We start from the raw sequence: 19,183 nt of genomic DNA, 5'->3' as shown, positions 1-19,183 counted from the left end.
AAAAGTGGCATTTTCCAAGGTGATTCATTGCCATTATTACTCTTCAACATTTCTTTGATACCTTTGTCTACGATTTTGAAGTTTTCCTTATGCTGTATATGGATGACTTGAAGTTACATGTAAAATCAGAACAGCAAATTAACTCTTTTACACTCATTTTCAGTTAGGACATCTAAATGGAATTTTTAAATAAATGCGAAATTTTTATCTCTTAAACGAGGAAAAATTAATCACTCTATCAATTTTAATTTTGATCAGGAGAAATAAAAAAAAATCAGCTAACTCCTTTTATTCCCGTATAGGTAGTTGGTGAGGCGTTTTAGCCATATCTAACTTTTGGAGACTGAGTGGGCAGTTCAATCTCCACTGGTAGCTGAACAGAGATAGCTGGCCCACGGGCTATCATTAATTAAACGGCACGCAATGAAGAGACAGCTAACAAGTGCCACCAACTCTTGGTACCTAACCCTAACACAATATTTTTAAATAGTGTGTGTTCTACGGTCGATTTTCTTGAGTTTAAGGAACGAAAAACACGAGATTCCGGAGAAAAAATCCGCTTGATCCGCAGAGATCGACTAACTCGAAAACCGGTCGAAAAATAGCTTAGAAAAAGTTACTCTAGTAGGCGACTATAATCGAACTTTTGACGCTCTTTCTTCGGGAGGTTTAGTGCAGAGGCGCGTAACCACCACTCCAGCGGGCGGATCGGCTTGAAAGCACCAGTTCTCGTCAGGAGAAATATATAAAAGCAATTTCAGCTAACCAACACTATTTATAGTGTTAGTCAGCTGTGCTATTCTCCACTCGAAAGTTAAATAACAAGCAGCAGCGGAATACACCAAAACAGTGACTGTGGAAGAAGAAGAAATTATTTTAAAAAATTACACTGACAATAGCAAAAGCACTGAGCAAATGCTTCAAGCCATTTTACAAAAAAGTCTTCTAAAAGCAATAGGAAATAAATCTGATTACAAAAAATAACAGCAAAATCACTCATGTGTGGGCTGGAAAAATAAACTCCTCATTGCCAATTAATTCGACATATTGAGGAAAAATCTGACGTGACCAATGGCTGCAGTATGGATATATTAAAACAGAAACAGAAGGATTTATTCTAGCCACTCGAAGAACAGAACTTTAAAATCCAATGCAATCAAAGCAAAAATTTTGAACATCGATAATAACAGTAATTGCAGATTATGCGATCAGAGGGATGAACTGTAGAACATGTAATCAGCATCTACAGCAGTGTTTCTCACATGCCCCCACCTCAACATCTCAAAGATTTTGATGCTCCCCCTTCTAGCATAATAGTCAGCCAAGTTCTGAAAAAGTATAATATAAATATGTATAAATATGTACATGTACATTTTCTAATTGCCCCCCAAAATATTCAAATTTCACCCCTGTGGTGCGTACGCCCCACGCTGAGAAACACTGGTCTACAGTAAGATAGTCCAAACTGATTATAAATGCTGTCATTATCAAGTGGGCAAAATAATTCATTGGCATGCATACAAAAAATATGGTTTTCTTATTTCTGATAACTGGTAAAAAAAAAAATCAACTAACGCCTTTTATTCCCGTATAGGGAGTAGGCGAGGCGTTTTAGCCCTATCTAACTTATAACTGATAACTGGCGGCAACATAAAATAGAGACAGTATTGGAAAACGAAGAAGCAAAAATTCTCTGGAAATTTTTACTAAGTTTAGAATACAAACCGATCGGAATTTGAAACACAATAGACCTGACATCACAATTATTTTACATCGACAAGTGTGGATTATTGATATCGCAGTACCCATCGATTTCAACATTAACAACAAAGAATTAGAAAAAAAATCACTAAATATCGATATTTAGTGATTGGCCAGCTGTGGCTTAAACACATCGGTGCACTTGATGCAATTTCAAAGCAGCTATTCGACTATTTACAATAATTAAACAACGAAGTGACACACATGATCTACAAAAAACAGCATTACTTGAAAAAGCCCATATTTTACGACGCTACCTGATAGCCTTGTTTTAGATTCTTGGGTAGAATCTGAATTGCTCTCTATTGTCAGTCAAACTTTGTTTCGATGATATCTTTGTTTGACTGTGTATTAATTGTGTAAATAATAATAATAATAATAATAATAATAATAATAATAATAATAATAATAATAATAATAATAATAATAATAATAATAATAATATGTGCATTATATGTACATATTGTTAGGTTGTAAATCTTGTTTCAATATGTAAATCATATTGAAAGGTTGGCAATATGTTAAAACATAGGATGAGTAAGCTAAATTATTCAAATTGAGTGCATATTGAATTCAACATTATTTCAAAGCCGAATAGAGAAACTACAAGAGTTTCATGCCGAATATAGAAACTGTAAAAGTTTCGATGGATCCAAGCGTAAGCAAACCTTTCACGACAGGGGCTAAGTAAGGGAACTGAGTAAGCTAAACATTAAATGGACTTTTTTCAGTTCACTTCAGACCTCTAATAAGCAGAGTAATGATGACCTCAAATGTAGCTATGAAATCATCATAGCCAAAGACATTTGTTGACGTCCATCATATACACGCACGCACACACCCACCCACACCCACACACACAGTATGGCGCCAAAAAAAAAAAAAAAAAACTGTACTGAACTTCAATACCCGTTTACTCCATAACATATGTCGTTGTTGTTATTCACTATGTTTTTTTGCGCCAGTTGTGTGTGTGTACATTATATATATATATATATATATATATATATATATATATATATATATATATATATATATATATATATATATATATATATATATATATATATATACACGAATCCACAACACCGAATATTAGTCATTAGCTAACAATAATATCTATAACTAATGCGATATACATAGCATTTATCTACTTTATATACAAAAAACGTACATTTGGTATTTCCCAATGCTATTTTCATAGTGAATATGATGTACGTGTTTGTGCGCTTGCGTGTTATGTTGTATCAACTTTGCCGCCTTGCGAGGTATCTACTACTTCTTGGAAGAGCATTGATGTTAGTATGATTTACCGGTAGATGAGGAGTTGAAGGTGGTTAATATAAATGATTAAAGATTATTAAGAAGGTAAAATGTTAGTAATATTGCTTTATTTTTTTCCTCGGTTGCAGCAGTACCCCTGAAAATAAAGTTTAATTTATTGATCAACTGCACAACTCCTTGACTATCCAGGTTAATACAGTATTTTCCTGACAAACCGGTATAGTATATTGTATAAACCGCTTCCAAGTAAACTTAGCAAAATCATAGTGTACTTACTTACAACCTTATTCAAGTTAAGATTTTCTGAGAAGTATGGTATTTTTAGTTATGGTGCTGTGATATCGAGATTCACAAAACTTTTCGTTTAACGTTTTTTGGTGCCCTAAGTTTACACCTTTTACCATGCACTGCATTTAATTCAGAAAAGGGTTACATTTTCAGACAAATAAGAAGCGTGTGATTACAACGTTTCTTCATTTATTAGTTTTTTAAGTGGTATTATACAGTAAGTAAAATAAGGCTATAAATTAATACGTCACAAATGTTTGGTATCCTGAGCTGATAGTAGCGGTGTACTAGGTGATTTCAGAGAATATTTAATACGAGTTAATAGTTGGAGATTGAAGGATACATTGTGCTAACGGTATGTTGCTCAGTCGAAAATATTTCAGTTATAACCGAAGAGCCTAACATTTTTAGCTAGGTATTACGCGTTTTGTTATGTGTAGTCTTAAAAGTATTGATTTACATTAGACCTGATTTAATCATTCGGAACGAAGTCGACTTACGTTGGCGATACGTTTCACCAGTATCACATCCTAGAAAATTTTAGGGTAAAGAAACTTGCTTCTAATTAATGCAAAGTTAAGATATTTTTAAGAAACAGTTTAAGGAAATATAGAAACACAAGAACCAAAATATTCATTGATCCATGTAGTGTTTGGACGAAAATAAATTGTTTTCATTTTACATCTACATAGAACACACAATATACAGGTAAACTCATTCATATAAAATACAAGTTTAAAATAAAATTCGAACTTTGAAATGTTTAAAATGAAACTCCTTTCCATCATATGAATGTTTTATTATTATTATTCAGGCCTCCATGGAGTCAAAAGACTCATCGTGGGAGGTCCTTTGTTATTATTGTAAAGACACCTCCATGGAGTCCAAAGATTCAATAATAATGTACTGTTACACTTGGAAAGAATTCACATCATCTGTTATTGCAGTATAAAATTTGACACACACATTCCATACTGAGTATGTGCAACATTGAGAGCGACCTTTCTGACATTTCTTTAACTTCAATTCCAGACATGCTGGTTGGTCTATGATTTGCATGCTCAGCCTTATCACAACCTTTTATGAAATGAAATTTTACTGTTTCCACTCCTTTGGGACTTCCCTGCTGCCAGGTATGCCAGTATTGCTGTTAACTCCCCAGAACATTTTGCCTTATCAACATCAGGTTTATGTAATTCCACATCAGTAGATCTCCCATTCCCTTTACACTGAAGCTTTTCATAATGTCATGCTTATAAGGATGAAATACTGTGAAGAATTTCTCACTGAATACCTGATTACATCTTCTGCAACAGACTAGTCTACCATTTTCATCCATTAACATCTTACTGTAATCATTCTTTCCTTTTTCTATTTGCCACATATGAAGATCTAGGATTTTTCTTGGTCTGATTGGCTAATTTCTATTCAAACTAGAAATTGCTGTCTTTGAATGGTCTCTGTACTCTTCGTGCAACTGATTATTACAGATATTTAACTTGTTGCCTCGAATGTGCTCTCTTCATCCAGATTTCATATTTAACTCTTCATTCATCCATTTTACACCAATCTTATTTACACTTTTAACCTTTGGAATACATTCACATACTGCTGCTGTTATATAGCTCTTAATCAGTGCCCAGCAGCATTTATCTCCTTTCTTCTTAACTCATTCCTTGCTATAATCAAAGCTGACTTCTGGACTGTCAATAATCTGTTTCATGCATATCCTTTCTTCACAGAAGTCTTCATATGGCTGGGCACTACTCTTGTGCTCTGATTTGGATACTCAGGTAATTACCTCACAATTATTCACCAACTAGAGAGAAATGCAGCAATCCCATTCACAATCACATCCTCTTGTGATATGGTTATATCTAAGACTCTTGAACTTTATGTTCCCTTTGTTATTGCCTAAAGTAGTCCCTCAAGAACCCAAGAAATTAATTATTGTTGTGTGACCTCCAAGAACTCATTATGGGAAGGCACTCTGCTGCACTCCATTACACACATATAATATCTCCCCTACTACTTAATTCTCCTACTATACGCAACTACCATCATTCATCACCAACTTGGAAGGCCGATTTGCCTATATGTGGAATGAAAAAAACAACTTTTTGGGAGAACCCCCCTCCCGCTATCTTAATTTTATTCTCATTTGTTAATCTCATCATTCTAATCTAATTAACATAATTAAAATCACACGGTGATTACCAAGAAAAAATCCCTTCTCATTTTCATTGACATAAGATGCCTATACATTTCTTCATCACCACCCTTCACATTCCATTGCCAATAGCAACATCCAATTAAATATCTCATCCTGTCAACTTTCACCTCACACCATATTGTCCCAAATCCCCTGCTACTATTTCCTGTTTTCATTTCTTCCTTATGCAGAAATATTTCTGTTGCTATCCTCAACAGCAGACCTCCTCCTCCCTTTTGTTCTTGCTATTCTTACAAAAACGTACCTTCCATTTCCATTAAGATGTCATCCTTATTTACTCAACTAATTGAAGCTATTAATTTTAGTGATAGCTGTGATATCCTGGGATGCCTTTTGACTGCTTGTATCCCATCCCATATGAAATACTGGTATGCAAATCCTTGGTTTTAAACAGTGGCATATACATGTCTCAATTTGCAATTCACAGGGTGGAGGAGGGTCTACAGAAGGCACAGGTGAATTCACCTCAGCCCTCCAAAATATGCATTTTGATTTTAAAATATTAACTATTATATAATGATATTAAGCTTGGAATATGTGTTCTGAATTGAAGGAATGGAAATACTCCTTGGCAGCATCCTTGTAACATTTTATTCATCATATTTAGGTGTGTATTCACAAGATATGTCCAGCATATTCCAATACAGTTAATATTTCATGAATTTTCTATCTGTAATTTTCTTCCAAATTAGTCTGTTATTTGTCATCAGTCTTATTCATCAGCTTTCATTATTCAGTCTTTTAAGCATTTGTAAAGCATTGACCACTGCTTGTTGGTCAGAGAACAGAGACTACTGTTCATTCAAGCAGGCTGGTACATACCCTCCAGAAGTGTATGCCAGATATTATGTTTATCACAATAGTTCATGATTAGTTTCCTGTCAAACTTTATTCAAGATTATTCTATTATTTATCAGATCCCTGATTTGATCACTTCTTACATTTTCAGTCTTCTAAGCATTCATAACTACTTCAATCCATCTTTATTTTAGTGTTCACTGTCATTTTTCAGAATGAAAAATGACAGTGAACTTATTTTGCTTGATATTTTAAATGACCAATACCATTTTGAAATCTTATTCATCAGATTATTTCTTTGATTCCATAATATCTGGATACTTTTCATTAGTAAAAATTATATAAGGATGTCTTGTTAACTGTATATTTCTTTATAAGTTTAATTCCTGTACCATCAAAACATGTTATGAACAAAACACTTGCTTTAATTTAAAAAAAAAATACATTAGAACATTTTATTGCAAAAAAAAAAAAAAAAACTTGTTTTATCCATAAAATGACTAATTATGGACTAATACATAGGAAACCATTATAGATATATAGCAATAAAATATATACAGTACATGTATGCCAGCCTAGTAAACTTGAATGGTTAGTGTGTCCACTCGCCTATGTGGAGTGGGTGTGCTGAATACACTGATTCAAGCCCACAGCCTGACAACAGGGTGTGGGCTTGAATAAGCATATCCACTTGAATCCTGCCATTGACATCTAGGTCTTGTGCATATCTTTGTGGAAGATGAATTTCATCACCTCGTGTGAGACTTCTCTGCCTGTGTAGCTTGAAAAGTTTTTTTTTTTTTGGTTTCGTGAGTAAGGTTTTGGATTATCTAACTCATAGTTCACCCATGGTACTAATTACTGTCAGTTAACAACCTTTCATGGGGAGGGGGGGGCAATACTGTGGAATCTTGATCTGTAGACTGTTATCCATTTAACAAAGAATGAAAATAAAGGAATGATGAATGCAGAAGGAGGGTGTAATGCAGGAAAAAAGCAATGGATATACATTGAGTTACATTTAATTTCAGGAATTGGAGACTTGTTTTCCACTTTTACTGAGAAAATAAATTAAGTCATTAACTTAAATATAACTACTTGTTGTTAGTGAATAAATATGCCTTAATTTGTTATCATATTATATGGGAGTTGCATGCAGATGACAGCCTAGGAAAAAGAAAAATGGCACAGGAAAAGAGACATCACAAATTGGAATGAGCATGTAGACAAAAAAAGAAAAATGAAACATAGAAATTGATACAAAAGATAGTAAATTATAAGAAAATGAATGCTTATGTCTAAAAGAGAAATTACAACCTTACATAGCAAAAATTATAGTAATTCTAAAAACAAAAAAAAAGTAGAACACAATCCCCATGTACTCACGTTACTAAAATGTATAGTTTCTGAAGTATAGATGTGTACTATGCTCAAAATTGGTGCACTTGTGTGCTTCATAGCCCAACCTGTAATTGTCTTCACAATCTCTCATATTTATCTGATTTCTTCCTAACAGCGTGGATCTAACCAACCATGTTCAGTCATTCCCAAGAAAAGGGAAGTAAAATTTAGCCATCAAACTATTGTCTCATTCATCTCACCACAGTTTTTTTTTTTAAATCAGTACAAGTCATCAACTACAAACTACTTCACTACTTGGAGACTGATTAGTTAATTAGTGGTTACCAATATATATTCTCCTGCTGTCACTCCATTGCAGATATTCTAGCCAACATTGTCTATCTTAAGACACAAACAATAAAATGGTTTGGAGAAAGTTGTGTACTTCTCCAAGTATATCTAGAGCATAAGCGAATCTATTCGACTGCAAAAACAGAGGGTGAAAGAGATGATAATCGTGGCAGGAACGAATGATTTGAAAGAGGACAAAATGGAAATGATAGAGGATGTGAGGGAGTTGTTTGAGGTAGCAAAAGAGAAGAGTGAGAGAGTTAGAATTGTGAGTATCTTACCGCGGTATGACAGCGAAGTGTTTAGAAGGAGGGCCATAATTGCCAATGACTTTATGCGTGGGTTATGCATGGAGAGTGGTGTGGAATTTGTGGATGTGTGGAATGAGTTCGATGGGTGAAAGGACTTATATAAGATGGATGGGTTACATTTGAATGGAGTTGGTGTACGGAGACTTGAAAGAGTGTTGATGAATGATGTGGAAGTGGATGTACAGACTCAGGGAAACTAGATTTATTAAGAGGGGGGGAGTAGATATGCAGACTTTGGGGGGGGCAGTTAAGTGTATGAATGAGTATATTATGCCCGGGCGAGTACGACGGACAACAAATCAGGATGGGACAAATGGGCTTCTGCGATTCATGTACACTAATGCCAGGAGTATTAGGAACAAGAAGGAAGAGTTTTTGGCCATGGTTGGCACTTCCAGGCCACAGGTTGTCGGTATTAGTGAAACATGGCTGACAGAAGATGATAAAGCTAGTGGGATTGAATGCGATGGATATAGCATGTTCAGGAGTGACAGGGTGAATAAAAGGGGGGGGGGGGAGTGTTATTGATGATAGCTGACGAGCTTCAGCCAAGGAGTATAGAAGTTGAACTGCAGGATGGGGAAAAAAGCACATTTGAGGCTGTTTGGTGTGAGATAGAATCTAGCAGAACAAAATATACAATTAGGTGCTGCTATAGACCGGGTGATGGAGTGGATGGTGGGGATAGTATGCATAAGCAAATAGAAGAAATGAGTGGAAGGAGGGTAATTATTATGGGTGATTTCAATTATGGTAACATTGACTGGAAAGAGGAGAGGGCACATGGGAGGAAGGAATTGGATTTTATGCAGTTATTAAGGGACAACTATCTACGGCAACATGTATTGGAAAATACCAGGGGGCAGAGAGTACTGGACCTAGTAATTGCAACTGAGAATGTAGCTGTAACGAACATGACCATGTTGCCACCAATTGGTGAGAGTGACCATAAGGTCATGACTTGAGAGGTGGCTAAAGGAGTCGAATTTACAATTAAGACAGGGTACATGTGAAATTACCGGGCTGGTAAGTATGACAAGCTTAGGTGTGTGCTTGGCTCAATGCCATGGCATGTAAAACTGCAAGGGGCTGGATGTTGATAGTGCATGGGAGGTGGTTAAGAACTGTTTGCAGGAGGCAATGGTTGACTGTATACCAAGAGTCCGAATAATAAATCAGGTAGGGGTTAAATGGATGAATAACACTATTAAGCTTGAGCTGCAAAAAAAGAAACAATTGTGGAGGGAATTTAAGGAGAAGGGTGACCATCAGGTGCAGGAACAGTATAAAGCTCAGGCCAGGATGGTAACAAGGGTGGTAAGAAAAGCAAAAACAGATTACGAAAGGAAATTGGCCATGCAGGCTAAAGAGAATCCCAAACAGTTTTTTCAATATGTTGCAAGTAAAAGGAAAAATGCTCATGGTAGAATGATCTTAAAAAATGCTGAGGGTAGGGAGGTAACCGAATCAGTCGATGTTGTGGAATTACTGAGCGAGCACTTTGCAAGAGTATATCATCCAGGTGGTGACTTTGCAGAAATGGAAGAACCAACAGCTTATACTGGAATTGTGATGAATGAAGTAGAGGTAACTACTCTATTACAGAACCTCAATGTCAATACATCTGTAGGATTGGATGGTATACCAGCTCATGTCGTACGTGAAGCGGCCAAAGAATTGTCAGTGCCCTTGACCATTTTGTTTAATTTGAGCCTCAGGACTGGGTCAGTCCCAAGGGGGTGGAAAGAGGGGAAAATAGTTCCACTGCACAAAGGTGGTTCCAAGGCTGCTGTTGAAAATTACCGGCCAATCAGCATAACAGGAATCATTATCAAGGTCTTAGAGAAAATAGTCAAGAGGAAAATACAAGATTGGATAGAAGAAAATGGGATACTGTATCGGGGACAGCATGGTTTTGTGAAGGGTAGGTCATGCCTCAGTAACTTGCTCACGTATTATAACACAGTGACGGCTGAACTGGATAAGGGTAATGGGTTTACAGTGATTCTACTGGACCTTGCTAAGGCCTTTGACAGGATACCACATGGAATTCTAATCAGTAAATTGCAGCATATGGGAATGGACATAGGGTTGGTGAGATGGATAGGAGGGTGGTTGACGGAGAGATATCAGAGAGTGGTTTACTCAGGAGTAGAGTCCACAAGACGGCCTGTGACTAGTGGTGTGCCACAAGGATCTGTTCTTGGACCACTGCTGTTTAATTTGTTCATAAATGATATAGGAAAGGATCTGAGAGGAACAGTTCATTTGTTTGCGGATGATGCGAAGTTGGGTAGGGCAATAGTGAATGCAGATGACGTCAAAATTTTGCAGGATGATTTGGATAGATTGGAGGTCTGGGCTAGGGAGAATGGATGTCAATTTAATGTAGCAAAATGTAAGGTTATGCATTTTGGGGTGAAAAGATTGGAGGCAGTTTACTGCATTGGTGGAACCGTGCTCCAGGAAATTGATGAGGCACGAGATTTAGGAGTGTTGGTGGATAAGGAATTGAAATTTAGGGGACACATTGCAAAAGTGGCCAAATCAGCTCATGAAATCACTTGGTTGCTGAAGAATACGTTGACAAGCAGAGACAAGCAGGTTATTGTTCTTCTGTATCGAGCCTTGATAAGACCCCATCTCGACTACTGTGCTCAGATTTGGTCACCTAGGTTTCTTCTTGATGGGGAGGAGGTGGAGAGGATCCAGAGGCAAGTGACCAAGATGATAGCAGGTCTGTGGAATGAACCGTATGAGAACAGGTTGAGGATTTGTGGGTTGCAGAAATTGGTTGATAGGCGGAGGAGGGGAGATATGATTGAGACGTTCAAATTACTGAAGGGTTTCTATAAAATTAATTCAGAAGATATTTTTGAGAACAGGGCTGGTTGTGGGAGGACTAGGGGACATCCATGGAAACTGGGCAAAAGTGTGGTTAGTAAAGGTGTTAGAGCTGGGTTCTTTACTTTTAGAGTAGTGAATGAGTGGGATGCGCTCCCTGAGTCTGTGGTGGATGCTGTGACAGTGAATGAGTTTAAGGCGAGGTATGATAGATACTGTATGAATGTCGAATAGTTGTGATGAATATGATTTGGGACCTCCCTCGACAAGTCTAATGACTCCCTGGAATTGCCCGTAATAATATGATCAGCTCTTGCATAAAATTTACTTATCTAATTACCATTTCATTGGTTTACCATGCAACCTTTGCAGTTGGCTTGCCTGTTTTCCCTCCAGTTATTCTCTGCATGTTGTGGTGAATGGTTTCCTCTTGATAGCATACCTAGAGTACCCACACTGTTTCTCCTTATACATTGATGACCTGAAATCCTGCCTGTAGTTTTGTTGATGTAGTGTAATCTAGAATCTAATATGAATCTTGTAGTGCAAACCCTTAAACACTATCTCCTTAATACCATACCATTCTCCAGTGTGTTTGTGTGTGTGTGTGGGGGGGGGGGGTTGTGAAGGCAAGCCTTTACCAATCAAGTTTTGTAACCAGAAAGAAAAGTAAATTATACTCAATGAGAAATTAAATTTTTTTTATATAGAAATAGTGAATATTAAAGATTTTAAATCCGAATATATGTGTAAAATTTGACAAAAGAGCTTATGAAAATACAATCCCCAGCATCAGAGTTCTCTAGCTTACACTACTTAAGACACAAGCACTGCCCTGTCATCTATATATTCACCTTTTCTTAGTACATTTGATAAAGGTTTCACTAGCCTGAAAGCTGTTTTAAACTAGTGGGTTTCTCTTCAGAGACTAGGCAGAAACCTAAGAACTCTCATTCCGTACCAAAGCAATCCCATGTCAGTGTATTTTTCATTAAGTGAACTCTCAGTCAGTGTATAATAGTACTTATCAAACAAAGTCATACAGCTTCAATTTGGCAATGTAAATTATAGAGAAATAGTAGTTAAAGATCCATCATTATTCCAAAGTCGAATATATGTAGAAACTTCAAAAGTTGCAAAATTTTGACCAGAGAGCTTATGAGAAATTTTGAAATAATGTTGGATCTTTAATATCCACTATTTTTATATAATTTACATCACCAAAATGAAGCTGTATGGCTCTTTCTTTGATAATTACATTATCTTTATTTTAATAATGATGGGCAGAGTTTGGATTTGTATTGATTTAGTAACCGGTTACTAAAAGTTAGTAAAAGTGTGTCTAGTCTCCAATAAGCAGGGTGGTGATATTTTACCTCGTGATGGTCACCTACTACTAAGTCTAGTTGGTATTTTCCCTAATTAATAAGGTGTCCTTTTGCAGCAGAATACTTGGTGTTTTTGTCAGATCCCTTTTGTGGAAACAGGCCACCATATGGAAAGGCAGGATTGATTTGACACAGAGAGGCCATACATCGTTTCTCCCTTCCACATTCAGTTTCTTTTGAGCTATGCATATTTAAGTTGGATGCTGGTATCACAGCACTGGTTAAAGGACAAAAATGTTTCTTGAAAATTTTAAAATTGTTTTCGGATTTTTTCCCCCCCTCTCTTTGACTTAACGATATTAACTTCATGGGAAGTATTTTGAAATTTTTTTTTTTCACTTGGTTATACTATAAATTAAAGATGCCAAGAAATTATATATTTGGTATAGAGCCTTAAACGTGTGGACAGACTTATGTGTTCGTCGAACATGTTGTTTATTATTTTAACGGTATATGATAGAACACAGAAACTAAGTAAATAATTAATTTATTAACTTATTGCTGATATTTCGCTGGTGTTATAACCAGCACTTCAGAGCACAAAAACACTGTTTGTCACAATACGCGAGACTATAACAACATGGTGTACTTAAACAAAATTGTAGCAGCAACACAAAGACGAGTCCTGATTTTGGTACCCTCTATCTGAAAAAAAAAAAAAAAAAAAAAAATAGAGCTATCACATATTACTAGAGTCCTAGAAAAGTGCTAGTTTTTTCTTAATATGACTGTCTCCCAGATCTTTGGCAAGTTAATACAGCCATATTTGTTGAGATTTGGAGTGTGTTTTAGGGCTTCTGTCGCCTCTAAGAACAATCTCTCTGATTTATATGGGTTTCTGTGTAGTACTTTTGTGTTTTTCCAGTTGATCCTGTGTGCAGGGGTATCCAGAGCATGGTCTGCTAGGCCCGACTTTCCATAATGATAATTCCGGACGTATCTTTTATGTTCGCTGATGCGGATGTTCACAGTTCTTCCTGTTTGACCGTAGTAGGCTTGATTACATGAGCAGGGTACTTGGTAGACTCCTGGATGTGATAAAGGAGGAATGCTGTCCTTGGGTGAGCGGATGAGGGTAGCTAATTTGCTACATGGTCTGAATGTAGTGCGTAGTTTATGTTTATTGAGAATTCTTGAGATCTTTTTGGATGTGCCTTTAATGTAAGGGATGGTGACTGTTTTGTTGTAGTTCTCTGTGGTGAATGGTGGGAGGGGTTTCTTAAGAGTGTTTAGTATTTTGTTTATTTTATGTGGATTGTAGCTGTTGGCCAAGAAGGTGTGGCGTAAGTGAGTCAGTTCAGCAGTAAGAGCCTTGTCATTGGAACAGATTGCTCTCGCTCTATGGGTTAGCATTTTTAATATGCCATATTGTTGAGAAGGATGATGGTGTGATTGTTTGTGTAAGTATCTACCTGTATGTGTGGATTTTCTAAAAACTGAAAATGATAAGGAACCATCTGGAAGACGTGTGATAAGTGTATCCAGGAAGGGCAGACAGTTGTTGGCTTCCAGTTCCATAGTAAAGTGGATTTTTGGATGTTGGCTATTTAAATGTGCTAAGAATGTTTTCATTGTCTCTGGGCCATGTGGCCAAATAGCAAGCACATTGTAAACATAGCGTAGCCAAAGTGTTGGTTTGAGAATGGCTGTATTGATTGCTTGTTTTTCCAGGTGTTCTATGTAAAAGTTGGCTGGGGGGGGGGAAGGGGGAGCCCGTGGCTGTCCCATCTATTTGTTTGTATATTTTCCCTTTCCATGTGAAATATCCTGCATGTATTGTGAATTTGAATAGTTCAAATATATCAGGGGGGAAGTGTGACTTCAGTAGGTTGAGGGTTTCTATTAGTGGTACATTTGTGAATAGTGAAGTGATGTCAAAGCTTACTATTAAGTCTGAGCTTTTTAGGGTAAGGTGTTGTAAGATGCTTTTTAGGTGTGCTGAATTTTTGACAAAGGAGGGAGAATTGTTTGTGAGAGTGGCTAGTAGCTTCGCTAAATGTCTAGCCAGTTTGTATGTGGGAATATTTATACTGTCCACAATTGGGCGTAGGGGTGTGCCTTGCTTGTGAATTTTTGGTGCTCCATAGATCCTCGGTGTTTTAACATGGAAGGGCTTGAGTTTGTTAACTGTGTCTTTGGGCCAGGAAGTGACTTTTTTCAATAATTTTCGTGTCTTATTCTTTTGTGTGTTGGTGGGATTGCGATCTATAATTTTGTATGTTGACTGATCTTGTAATAGTGTGTGCATTTTGTTTTCATATTCAGTTGTGTCCATCACCACGGTTGCATTTCCTTTGTCTGCTTTTGTTATGGTAATCTGGCTGTTGTTGTGTAGCTCTTTTATAGCAATGAATTCCTTATGTGGGATATTATTTTTTGGAGGCTTGGACTTGATTAGGATGTTGGCCACATCTAAAGCTAACATAGCTAACAACATACGTTCTGGAGAGGAATTTCAAGTAGCAGTTCATCTCCCTATTGCATCCCAAACATGTCCTATAAAGTTGAGATCAGGGGAGTGTGCTGGCCACTCAATTTGATTAATATCCTCAGTCTCCAGAAATATCTCCACTGCTCTTATATGATGTGGTGTGGCATTTTCATCCATAAAAATGAATTCTTCACTTATAGCACAATGGAACAATCGAACATGATTGAAGAACTTTATTGCAATATCATTCACCAGCCATAGTCTCTTTTTTTCCAGCACTTGTAGCTTTGTGTGTCCATTAAGCATAATGCCATCCCACACCATGACCTTAGCACTGCCATATCTATCTCTTTCAAGAACATTCTTGCAATGGTAAGCAGTACCACTTTCATGCCAGATCAAGTGTTGTTTAGAATCAGAGGAAAGACAAAACTATCATCTGTAAAGAGTATATTAGCCCATTGGTATCTTGTTATCCAATTTTTATGGACACTATCACTGAAATCATGCTCTATGATGAGCTGTGGATAAAGGGATATAGGCTACAAACCTTCAGTCATATAGGCCTGCTTGTTGCAGAGTTCTTGTCACAGTTTGTTGAGATATCCTTGTGCCTGAATGGAGCCAACTTGCAAGCTGACCTGCTGCGGTGCGTTGATTACATTTTTGCTGTTATAACCAAAAATTTGTCCTCGTGCTCTGTAGTAGAGCAAGGGCGACCTATTAGCAAGCGTCTGGAACACATTCTATTGGTTTGAAATGCTGCTCAGAGCCTGGATACAAAGCTATGTGAGATTTCAAATTCTCTGGCAATATCAGTAATTCTGTGGCTTTCTTCAGGCTTTCCAGTAATTCTTCCCCATATGAAATCATCTAAATGATGTCTTTGAAGCATTACAAGACATCCAAGTTTGCAACTTTATTCTTCATAAAAAGAGCCTCCATCAAACACAATTCACTTAGCATAGCCTTTTGCCTTTTATTCTGTTGAATGCCACCATGTGACTAATTTGTACACAATTCGAAAATTTGAATGTACCTGCATTCTACTCAAAATTGTTAGTTATAAAATTTGTCACAAGCTGATTTGTAGGTGTAATTTAGAAATAGTGTTCCTCCTTAGAATTTGGATGCTGGTGTAGCCATTGCATTCAAATGCAATGCAAAATAGAGAAATGGACAGTGAAACTCCTTTTGTTCCCATTTTCCCATTTAAGGTTCTAAGAAAGAATTGGAGGAATTTTTGAGTCATTAGAGCAGACAGCTGACTTAATGAAAATGGGTAAAGTGGTTCTTGTTGGAATTGATTACATTTTGGTAAAATTTGGAGTAAGGCTCGAGGATAAAGGATAAAGTTAGACTAGTCATTACTAACACTGTGTTCCAACATAAAAATGTGCACAAGTTCACCTGGAGAGAAGACAAAAAAAAAAAAAGAAAATCCTCATTGACTACGTTATTGTTGATAGTGATATTTTCATGCTGGTTTAGGAGATGAGTATACCGAGGATTTGAAATTGCAGGTGATCATCACTTAGTTTTAAGTAGGATAAAAATAATTATCACTTTGAAAAGAACACTGTAAGAAAATTTTAAAAGGGAATTAAACTTGAGCAGCTTTTATTGCTAATCTTAGACTGAACTATACAAACATGAAAGAAAAAATTAAGTGCTTCAAAAACAAGAACCAAACCTTGGAATCTCAGTGGTAAACCCTGAAGAAAACATTGATTCATTTATGGAGGCATGTGTTGAAGTTGTGTGCAAGGATAAAAAAAAAATAAGGACATCATGGTGAACACAAGGTTAAAGAAGTTGTCCTGGAAAAGAAGAAAGCATACCAAAACTTCTTAGCAAATAAGTTGGCAGATGCCCTAAAAGAATACAGATTAAAATGAGAGAACTAAGCTATGTATAACAGTAGCTATGGGATGACTGGTGTTAGAATATATATGCAAAATAAATATCAGGAAGGTGGCATAGATTTGTAGAAGCTTAGAAATGGAGAAAATAGTACTGTAAAAGAAATCATGTCTGATTTCTTTTACAGTACTAGAAATCATGACTTGATTTCAATGTCAAGATTTTATGTCTATGTCAAGAAATGATGACTAGAATATCCTGATCAAGGAAGATCAGGATATTCTAGATGTTTGGAGTAATTACTTTGAAAGACTTTTAAATGAAACAAGCAGTGATAGAAGAGGTAGAAAATATTTCAGAGGAATGGAAATAGGAATACATATCAATATTTTAGGTAGAAAATGTCATTAAAAGCCTGAAAAGTTTTGCAGTGATCACACCACGTAATTCAGAGGACCTGTTGAGAAGGTCAAATTTCAGATGATTGAAGTACAGCTCTTATAATTCCCATCTACAAAAAGAGAAATAAAATTTATAGCTGAATTTATTTTAAAACTCAATTTATATTGTACTCCAGATGTCTCTATGACAAAGATAAAATATCAGAAGTATTAAACATTGCTTAATTCCTTTGTGCTGTTTTTTTTTTTTTATACTGGTAAGAAATGAGGAGAAAGATGGGAAGGAGATCAATGCTTCTAAGACACTGATCAAGGAATATTTAACAACAGAAGTACCAGCAGGAATTAAAAAATGTGTGATAATTTCCATATAAGGGTGGTGCATTAACTACTGACCTATTAGTGTCTTTGGAATAGTTGGTGGCAAATATTTAGGAAACTTGATGAGAACTTGCATACAGAAATTGTTTAACAGGCAAGCTATACTTTGCATGGGTTTACTAAAGAGATATCTGTGCAGTTTGCTCATGTTATAATATCATGGCTGAGTTGGATAAACAGAATTGATGTGCTCTGATAATACTGGAATTTGCTAAGGCATTTGACAGGATACCACATGAAGGGCTGTTGTATAAATTAGAGGATATAGGATTGTAATGTAAACTGTTGATTTGGGTAAGGAGTTGGCTGATGGACAGGTATCAGAAAGTGGGGAGTGGGAGTAAGTCTTCCAGATTTAAGGTGAACATTGTTCATTCTATACATTAATGATATTGGGATGGACCTGACAATAGGAGATGTTCAGTTGTTTGCTGATAATGCAGATATATGCAGAGCAGTCAGGGATGCTACTTATATGCAGTACTTACATGTGGAACTTGGGGCAAATGATGACTATCAGTTCAATATTAGTAAGGATAAAGTTATACACTGTAGCGTTACGAAAGATTCTCTGGCATATTATATTGCAAGGATTGTGCTTGGAGACTCCGATGAAGCTAGCGATCTCAGAATTATTGCAGATGAGACTGTTGAAAGGTCCTATAACAATGATTGCAAATTCAAATCAGAGGATAACTGCAATGCTTAAATGAAGCATTGACACATAAGGACATGTAGTCATTTTTCCTTTCCAAGGCCTTTGTATGACATGGATTACTACACAGATTTGGTCTCCTGGGTTGTGAGGGTAAGAAGCTGTGGAGAATGTATTAAGAAGAGGTTAAGATGTCAAGCTTATGGAAGATAGCTTAAGGACTGATTGACTGCAGACACTGGTAAATAGGAGGAGGATTGATCTGATAACTATAAACTTCTAAAAGAATATTATGCGATTCAGTTGATGAAATTTTTTTGTTATATAGAAGATGGGGAGAGGACAAGGTATCCTTTGAAATTGAGTTTGTGCAGTAAAGAAACGAGCTAGATTTTTCTCTCGGAGCAGTGAGTGATGAACAATCAAGTGGTAAGTGCATCTTGTGTAAATGAGTTCAAGAGAATGTATGACAGTTTATGTGGATAACGTGATCTTCCTCAATAAGTCCTTGACTTCTTGGACTTATATCATCTCTGATAATATATCTCAGATACTCCATATTGCACGAAACTTTGTTTAACTGATGTTAAACAAAGGCTAACTGCTTCCATTCGTTATGGTATAGTACGTCCACAGATGCGAGACCCTTCGGCACTTCTGGCATGTCACAAGAAGGAGAATCCATTCCGATAATAGGGTAATCAATCTGTCTTCTGGGATGAGTTTGTTTATTATTACAGGTCGGAAAATTTAGCTTTTTTTTATGAACGTTGTAGTTTTTAAAGTGGTAACTATTTTGCTTGTATCAAGTTGAAAAAAATGTACATACAGTATTAACAAAATTAAAAAAGGT

At 36.4% G+C, this 19,183-nt stretch overlaps 1 protein-coding gene across 3 annotated transcripts in view; it reads left to right on the top strand.

Moving 5' to 3' along the window:
- Positions 1–3,082: 3,082 nt before the first annotated feature.
- LOC150105934 (ethanolamine kinase 1-like) overlaps positions 3,083–19,183 on the top strand; it is a 154,532-nt gene continuing 138,431 nt past the window's right edge. For 2 of the 3 annotated variants that reach the window (XM_090393697.1, XM_090393695.1), the window contains exon 1: positions 3,083–3,129. The gene's annotated coding sequence lies outside the window, so the exon portion shown is untranslated. Of the gene's footprint in view, positions 3,130–3,154; positions 3,263–19,183 lie in introns of those variants that run through there. The other variant, XM_090393696.1, reaches the window with a different exon arrangement.

This window comes from Typopeltis vanoorti, chromosome 6, assembly GCF_054136105.1.
Source record: "Typopeltis vanoorti isolate ZY-2024b chromosome 6, IOZ_Tvanoo_1.0, whole genome shotgun sequence".
Lineage (NCBI taxonomy): Eukaryota > Metazoa > Arthropoda > Arachnida > Uropygi > Thelyphonidae > Typopeltis > Typopeltis vanoorti.
Note: the sequence above shows the minus strand (reverse complement) of the source record. Positions and strands in the feature narration are given on the sequence as shown.